This window comes from Polypterus senegalus, chromosome 2 (genome assembly GCF_016835505.1).
Source record: "Polypterus senegalus isolate Bchr_013 chromosome 2, ASM1683550v1, whole genome shotgun sequence".
In the NCBI taxonomy this organism is placed as follows: Eukaryota; Metazoa; Chordata; class Cladistia; order Polypteriformes; family Polypteridae; genus Polypterus; species Polypterus senegalus.
The window spans coordinates 146,146,014-146,154,797 of record NC_053155.1 but is presented as its reverse complement, the minus strand read 5'-3'; the positions used below and the strand labels follow the sequence as shown (position 1 = coordinate 146,154,797).

General features: G+C 40.6%; 1 pseudogene; it reads left to right on the top strand.

Moving 5' to 3' along the window:
- Window positions 1-590: 590 nt before the first annotated feature.
- LOC120524421 lies at window positions 591-3,818 on the top strand (annotated as a pseudogene).
- Window positions 3,819-8,784: the final 4,966 nt, after the last annotated feature.

The following is an 8,784-nucleotide window of genomic DNA, read 5'->3' as shown; positions in this document are numbered from 1 at the left end:
GGGAGGGAAAGCTTACGGCCTCCTCCGTAGTTTAACTGCCCCAGACAAACCCGCTGAGAAAAGTTTTAACGACTTAGTCCGTGTAATGCGGGATCATTTGTCACCAAAGCCATTACTGATCGCGAACGTTTCAGATTCCATAAGCGTAATCAGAACGAGGGAGAGACAATTGCGGCTTATGTGGCAGAACTGAAAAAGTTATCAGAATATTGTCAGTTTGGTGACGGGCTAAACGATGCATTGCGTGATCGTTTGGTTTGTGGAATCCTTCAAGAGGGAATCCAGAAGAGGCTGTTAACTGAGGCAGATTTGACATTTAAACGAGCAGTAGAAATTGCTATTTCAATGGAAACTGCAGCTAAAGATGCACTTGAACTACAAAGAGGAGTGAATACGAGCAGCGTAAATAAAATGGCGGCAGCCAAGATAAGCAAAGTACATAAACGGCCCTGCTATCGCTGTGGACGCGACTCCCATCTTCCCTCACAGTGCCGATTTAAAAATGAAGAGTGCAGACAGTGCCACAAAACGGGCCATATTCAAAGAGTTTGTCGTAGTGGAAAGGCAAAGTTTAGTCGGAACACAAAATGCATCACAGCGACAAGAAAAATGTGCATAATGTTGCAGAAGTCTCTGACATTGATAGTGAAGATGCATTAGCAAGTCTGGAATTATTTAGCCTTAGTGGAAAAGACAAGCAGGCAATCTGGCTCACCCCCAAGATAGATGGCCAGGTGGTAAAAATGGAATTGGACACTGGCTCAGCTGTTTCAGTTATGTCACTGAAAGATTACAAGGTGTATTTCAAGAAGGAGAAGCTGAACCCCTCTTCTGTTCTTCTCAGAACATACACAGGTGAAAAGGTTATGCCTATTGGAGTGCTGCATGTGACAGTAGAGTATAATGGAAGAAAAGAGGTACTTGATTTACACATAATACAAAATGGAGGTGCACCATTATGGGGCCGTGAGTGGTTAAGAAAGTTGGGAGTTGACTGGAGAGAGATTAAAAGCCTCCGTGTTTTGCCTGTTGTGCAACAGACTACAGAAAAGAACCTAGAGCTGATATTAAGAAAAGCCGCCCCGGTATTTAAGAGTGGCATTGGGACTCTTCAGCACATTAGAGCTAAAATTGTACTTAAGAGTGGTGCGACCTCACGGTTCCACAAGGCACGTCCAGTACCCTATGCCATCCGACCCCTGGTTGAAAAGGAATTGGATAGGTTGGAGTCAAACGGCATACTTTCTAAAGTAGACTGGAGTCCTTGGGCAACCCCAGTTGTCCCAATAATAAAGAGAAATGGTACAGTCAGGCTCTGCGGGGCTTTAAGGTCTCCATTAATCCTGTGCTACAAGCTGAACAGTATCCTCTGCCGAGAATTGAGGACATTTTGCCAGTTTGTCGGGTGGTCAGCTTTTTCAAAGTTAGATTTAGCAGATGCATACCTCCAGATGGAAGTAGAGGAAGACTCTAAAGTGTTCCTGACCATTAATACAATAAAGGGTCTTTATCGTTACAACAGGCTGGTGTTTGGGGTAGCCTCTGCCCCAGCTATTTGGCAAAGAGCAATGGATCAGATCCTTCAGTCACTGCCAGGCGTCCAGTGCTATTTAGACGACATTATTGTCACTGGAGCGACAGATGAAGAGCATTTAGAAAACCTCAAAAGGTTCTGAAAAGGTTAGAAGAGTATGGACTAAGAGCCAGGCGAGGAAAATGTGAGTTCCTGAAGCCCAGTGTCAGGTATTGCGGGCACACCATAGATGCCCAAGGTTTGCACAAATGTCAGGACAAGATTCAGGCTGTATTGATGGCACCACAACCACAAAATGTTTCACAGCTTAGATCCTTCCTGGGGTTTGTGAATTATTATAATAAGTTTCTTCCAAACCTGGCAACTGTGCTATATCCACTCAATGAGCTATTACAAGCTGGAAAACAGTGGAAATGGTCCAAAGAATGTGAAAATTCATTCCAAGATGCAAAGAGACTGGTGACATCTGACACAGTCCTAACCCACTTTAATTCGTCCCTTCCAATCAAGCTGGCTTGTGATGCTTCTCCATACGGCATTGGAGCAGTGATGTCTCATGTTATGGAAGATGGCAGTGAGAGGCCTATAGCTTTTGCATCACGCTCATTGTCTGCAGCTGAGAAGAATTATGCCCAAATCGATAGGGAGGCATTGAGTCTAGTGTGGGGTGTAAAAGGTTCAACCAGTATCTTTTGGTAGGGAATTCATCCTTGTCACAGACCACCAACCGCTAACCTCAATTTTCAGCCCGCAGAAAGGAGTTCCTGCCACAGCTGCTGCCCGAATGCAGCGCTGGGCATTGTTTTTAGGTGGACACAGGTACAAGATTGAGTACAAACGTACAGCCTGCCATGCAAATGCAGATGGGTTGTCGCGACTGCCACTGGAGGCTGAAAAAGATGAGTTTGGAGATGAGGAAACAATAGATATGATCTCCATCAGCCAGATTGAAAGTCTGCCCGTCACGGCAGACATGGTGAAAACAGAAACAAAACATGACAAGGTCCTGTCTCAGGTGTATGCTGCCACACTGAATGGCTGGACAGCCCAGCACAAATCCCTGCTGGCTGCATATTACTCGAGACGTGATGAAATTGCCTTAAATGCTGGATGTGTGATGTGGGGGTTAAGAACTATTGTACCCACTAAACTAAGACACAGAGTATTAAAAGAGCTTCACAAGGGACATCTAGGTGTGGTGAAAATGAAGGCACTTGCCAGAAGTTTTGTGTGGTGGCCAGGCATTGATGAAGACATCGAGAAAATAGCGCAGCAATGTAGTGGCTGCCAGATGGTTCAGAATGATCCAGAACGTGCACCACTTCATCCATGGGAATGGCCTACATTACCATGGCAGCGGCTTCATATCGACTTTGCAGGACCATTCATGGGGACAACTTTCCTGGTGGTAGTCGACGCATGCTCTAAATGGCCAGAGGTTTTCATTATGAGCTCCACCACTACTTCTCACACTATTGAAGTACTAAGGAATTTATTTGCTAGAACTGGAGTTCCACAACAACTGGTGAGTGACAACGGACCCCAGTTCACAGCAACAGATTTTCAGATTTTCCTCCACAAAAATGGCATACGGCACATTACATCTGCCCCATGGCATCCAGCCACAAATGGCCAGGCAGAGAGGTTTGTGCAAAGTTTGAAACGAGCCCTTCGAGCAATGACAAATGAGAAGCTGACCCTTCAGCAAAAATTGGCCAACTTCTTATTTGCATATCGGAATTCCATCCATGCTACAACTAACCAGACTCCAGCTATGTTGTTCTTTGGGCGTCCTCTTCGCTCTAGATTAGACCTGCTGCAACCAAATATTAAGCAGACTGTGCAAGACAGACAAATCAAACAAGGTCATAAAGCAACGGACAAGGTTACACGTAGCTTTGCCATTGGACAATCAGTTCTTGCCAGGAGCTACAGAGGAGATCAGAAATGGGTTCCTGCACTAGTGAAAGAGCAAACTGGTCCCTTGTCATACAAGGTAGAGGCTACTCAAGGTGTCATATGGCGACGTCATGTCGACCAGTTGAGAAAATCAGGGTTGGTTAGAGCTAAAGAGATACCCACACTGCCTGTTGACTCCCCTGCTGTTGCTCCTACAAACTGTCCAGAGCACTTACCATCTCCTCAAGCAGCACAAGTACAGAGCCCATGTGCATTATCTCCATCACCTTCTGCAGAGGCTAACACTGCTGTAACAATTCAAGAAAAATTACCCTGTGAAGAGAGACGTTACCCAATTGCATATGCAAGCCTCCACAGAGACTAATTGAAAATTAAATGTAAAGATAGAATTCAATGTTTTGATTTCTTCAGAGAAAAAAAAAAAAAAAGGGAATAAGTTAATTACTTCTAATTTTTAGATGGGAGGAATTGTTATATATCAGTATAAGTGTACATTTCAGTTCAGCTATTGATGTCTGATTGTGGGTTGACACCTGGTGATTTGATTGGTAATGCCTTGCACATTTGTTAGTTGTTCAAATAAAGACAAGAAAGAAAAAGGCACGCGCTGTCTGCTCGTCCGTTCTTATCAAATGAAGGTGAACTGTATTATTAATACATGAAAGCTGACATAAAAGGTATGCAGGTCAAATGTAACTGGGAACACCTGGCACTGGAAAGGTCTAGGACTCTTTTGAGAAGGTAAGCGGCAGATTCATTTTGATGAACAAAAGAATCTCTGCATGTTCAGCTGTAAGCTTGTTTCTGGTTTCAGTAATGGCATGTGACAGTGCACTAAATAATGTCTCACTCTCTACACTACTGCATGGGGCTAAACATATTTCCTTGACATCTGAGGGGAAGTGAGGAACCACACTTTGTTAAGTACTGACCAGTACTTAAGTGGTTTGTCTGAACGGGAAACTGTAATCTCTCCCAGGTATGTTTCCAGCTGTATGGCAGCATCTACTAGAACACAGTTTATTGATGCCGCTGCATTTGCATCTACAATCTACTAAGCTTACACTCGAATCTACTACTCAGCAGGTCCTTCCAGGGACCTTTGGCAGGCAATGTTGCACAATCCTATCCAGCTGTCTCTAGGCCACATAATTCCTGCAGCTCCAGTAACAGCATATCTTTGGCCTTCTTGGCCATATTGATGTCTGAAAAGAACCGATCCTGATATCTATAACAGGAAACATTTTTTTATGATGATATGCATGCCAGTTTTAGTTCCAATCAAAAGACAATTTTTACATTTTATGTAAGAAATTGAAGAGATTGTTCCAGAATGCTACATATTTATTTAAGAAATTTTGGCAATTAATGATTTTTTTTAAATTAGCCACACTACAGAAGTAATTCATAATAATTTCTTCAAATTTATTTACACATAGTCACGGTAATGAGTTGGGGCCCAATTTTGTTAAAATCTATTGCTAACAAATGCATTTTGAAAAGAATATCTATCTATCTATCTATCTATCTATCTATCTATCTATCTATCTATCTATCTATCTATCTATCTATCTATCTATCTACTGTATATATGAGAATGGAGGTTGAGATATATTTCATTCAAAGCATTTTTAAAAGTATATGCAAAATTAAAATAATGAATTGGGTTAGAAATATGTGGTCTTTCTTAGCCAAACAGCAAAAATAGCATTGCTCCAATAAAACTAACAGTTTGAATGGAAGTTGATTGTGACGAGTCCACTACGACTCCAAAATCCTGTTCATTAGGTGTACTTTCAATTGTCAGACCTCAGATTTGTGTATTTAAACCTATCATTTTCATTTCCTACATATAATACTTTACATTTATTTTCATTAAATTTCATCTACCACAAATCTGTCCAAGCCTGTATGCTGTCCACGTCCCGCTGTAATGATTCGATGGATTCTGTAAATACGAGTATTATGTTGAAATTTGTTTTCACAACTCATAAATATGAAGATACATTTTGTGATGTACATAAAGTGTCAAATGCTTTTGTGTTTTTTCCTAAAATAATTTTTCACATCACATTTATTGCATTTTATATTCATGAATAGCTGATTTTACTTTAAACCACATGGCCAATAGTCAAACCTTTATATTACTCATTATATGTAGTCCTCAACCACACTCCAACTGCTCTTAGCCTACTCGGCTTACGGATAAATAAACTGTTGCACATTCATCTGATTAATGGGTGTCTGTGCTTGTGGTTTTGCTAGTCATCACAGTATATAATCAATTGTGCTCTTTAAAACTCTAGCTATTGTCACACAGTGCGCATGGGAGGCAGCTAAAGGGCTTGAGTGAAGGCAGTTCTGAGGCATGCTGGGATGTGGCAGAGTGCACTGACTCTTTTTCTCCCTTTCCTGTAGACCATTCCCGGGAGATTCCACCTGGCTCTCTTGACATCACTTCCGGGACCGAGCCAATGGAAGTAGACCTTACCAGCTCCGGCCCCTCTGACGTCACGTCCGGGCTCGATCCAATGAATGAAGAACACGTGCCCAATCCTTATGACCTCACTTCCTGTCTTCCCCTTTAAAAGCCTGCCTTTTTCCCTTTTCCCTCAGTCTCGTTCTAGACTCAGCTGGATGCACATTAGTGCTGTGTATTTGATAAAAATGACTTGCAGCCAGGATACCATATTATATGGGTGGCTGCCCCAAACCTTTATCTGTTTTTGTCTCGTTCTTGTGACGCTATCCATTACAATATGGCAAAGTGCAAAGCCATTTCATGCATTTGTATAAGGAGTTTTGGAAAAATATATATTATTAAAATTCCTTAAAGAATTTTATACTGTAATTTGAAAACTAAAGTAATAGCCAATGATAATTAACTATTTTTATGTGGATATGTTTATAGTTTAAAACAAATTGATGTTAAATATCAAATCAGAAAATGATATATCAAAGTGAATTGTATTATTGGTTGCCTAAATGATGCAGATATTTTAATACAGATTATTTTTTATCAGTACTTTTTATCTGTGCTTTACAAGAATATCATTCACAGTTTTGATGAGATCCATACAAGGAAACTGCCAAATGATCTAAAAAGCCGTGCCTCATATATATGCATTGGATTCCAAGCCGCTCATAAATGTTGTTCTCATAATTTGTTATGCTTTTTGCACTTGCCCCCAAGGCCAACTGTTATCAAGTCAATGTTTTTTCATGGATGCTCTTTTCATAAGAGATGGCTTTTACAGCAAGCTTGTTGTTTTAATGGTTTTGCCTTCAATCCATCATACAGAACAAAAGGCAGGCACCATTCACCCACAGTGTGCTACTGTGGAGTTATTGAAGTCATGCAGTAATTAACAGTACACCATCGGGGATTGTCAGTGCATTTGTTATTATAAATAAGGATTTTTCCTATCAATCTGTGCACTTACATTTTCAGATGTCTACTGGTGCCATGACCAGAGTAAATTTCTGAATTGTACCCAATATTGTTGAGACAGTCTCTAGTTTCCTGCAGTCCTGAACTGGATTGAGGGTTCTCAAGAAGTGAATGACTGGATACTGTTTTATTAGTAGGAGTTAAATCTATACATATTTTTTGATTGGTACATTTCTAGAAATGTCACCAATAAAAGTCACCAAACCAAATATTGTTGTTTGTTTACATTATCAAATTCAGGACTTAGGTTGGCTTCTGCCCATTCTGGCAGCATTGGGGGCAAAGCAGGAACCAGCTCTGGATAGAGTGACTCTTAAGTAGTATTTCTCAGCTTTTCTGGTGATGAAACTCACTTTTTTTCATGTGTGTTCGCAGCCCACCATTGTGTAAGATTATTATTGTGGATGGGGTTGGAGTCCCCATTGGTGAATCAAGCACAAACACCAGAGTGGGGAGAAGTTTATCGAATATGAATGTTGGAGACCCACTACAATTGTAAACAATAGCAACCCAATTGTCGAGAAGCATTATGCACACACTGATATGGAAGAACTATGGAATTCCCAATTGTATTTGAAAATGTGAGAGGAAAACAAGAATGTCTATAGAAATGTCCACATAAACACAGGGAAAACATACATACTCCCCACAGACATGGCCAGGCCCTGGATTTAAGGATGTAGAATCAATAAATGCTAAACGCTGTGCCACTTTGCTATCAAATTATTATTTATGTAGAAATAAAATAAAACTTTTTTTAAATAGATTTTATTTAAAGTGCAATAAATATATATTGAAAACCTTGCTCTTTAGGAAATTAAGCCAAAAAGTATAGTATAACATAACATTTTCAAACTTGTTTAGACTAAATCAGGGTTGCAAGGTGTCAGAACCTCTGCAGATGACACTGGGAACTAGGCAGGAAACAACTTTGGACAAGGGGCCAGCGCATGGCAGGGCCCACTCTTGAGTCAATTTATTATTGCCAGTTAACCTAACATGTTTGTCTGTGGGGATTTGGGAGGAAAATGGGGATACCAGGAAGAAAACCCATGAAGACATGGGGAGAATGGCCAGTTCAAAATAGTTGACTTTATACTAAGTCCATTTCAAACAAAGAGGCCCACCAGCTAAGAAACCTCAATTCAGTAATCAAATCTCACTCACAGTAATATATTTAAATAGTTTTAAGTTCTGTGGCACTGTTACTACCTGGATTAAATGTGTTGGATAATACATTATTTAAAATAAAATAAATACAGTCATAGAAAACATACATGAATACCAATGTATCTTTAGATTTAGATGGGAAAGAGGGGTCCTTTCATCGGATTGGCTGGCCCAGCACTGTTTCAGCCGTGGAATGGCAAAATGGGGGAGGCAGCTTGATGGATGAGGTCTCCAGGACTCTAAACAAATCCAAATCATATTATGGGATATCATCTACTGTTAAAGTCTGCTCTGTACTTCTAAATTTTTATTTGTATACTGTATTGAGGATTTGTTCTGTTCTGTGTATTGTATTGCCCCCCTTTTCTTTTTGACACCCACTGCTCACCCAACCTACCTGGAAAGGGGTCTCTCTCTTTGAACTGCCTTTCCCAAGGTTTCTTCCATTTTTTCCCTACTGGGTTTTTTTTCAGAGTTTTTCCTTGCCTTGTTAGAGAGTCAAGGCTGGGGGGCTGTCAAGAGGCAGGGCTTGTTCAAGCCCATTGTGGCACTTCTTGTGTGATTTTGGGCTATACAAAAATAAACTGTATTGTATTGTATTTCATTGTCAGCTTACACGCATTAAATTAGATCATCATATTTAATAAATACAGTGACCAAAAAAGTGGGGGCAACAAAGTGGCAAAGTGATTGTGAAGTTTGTTCCCCG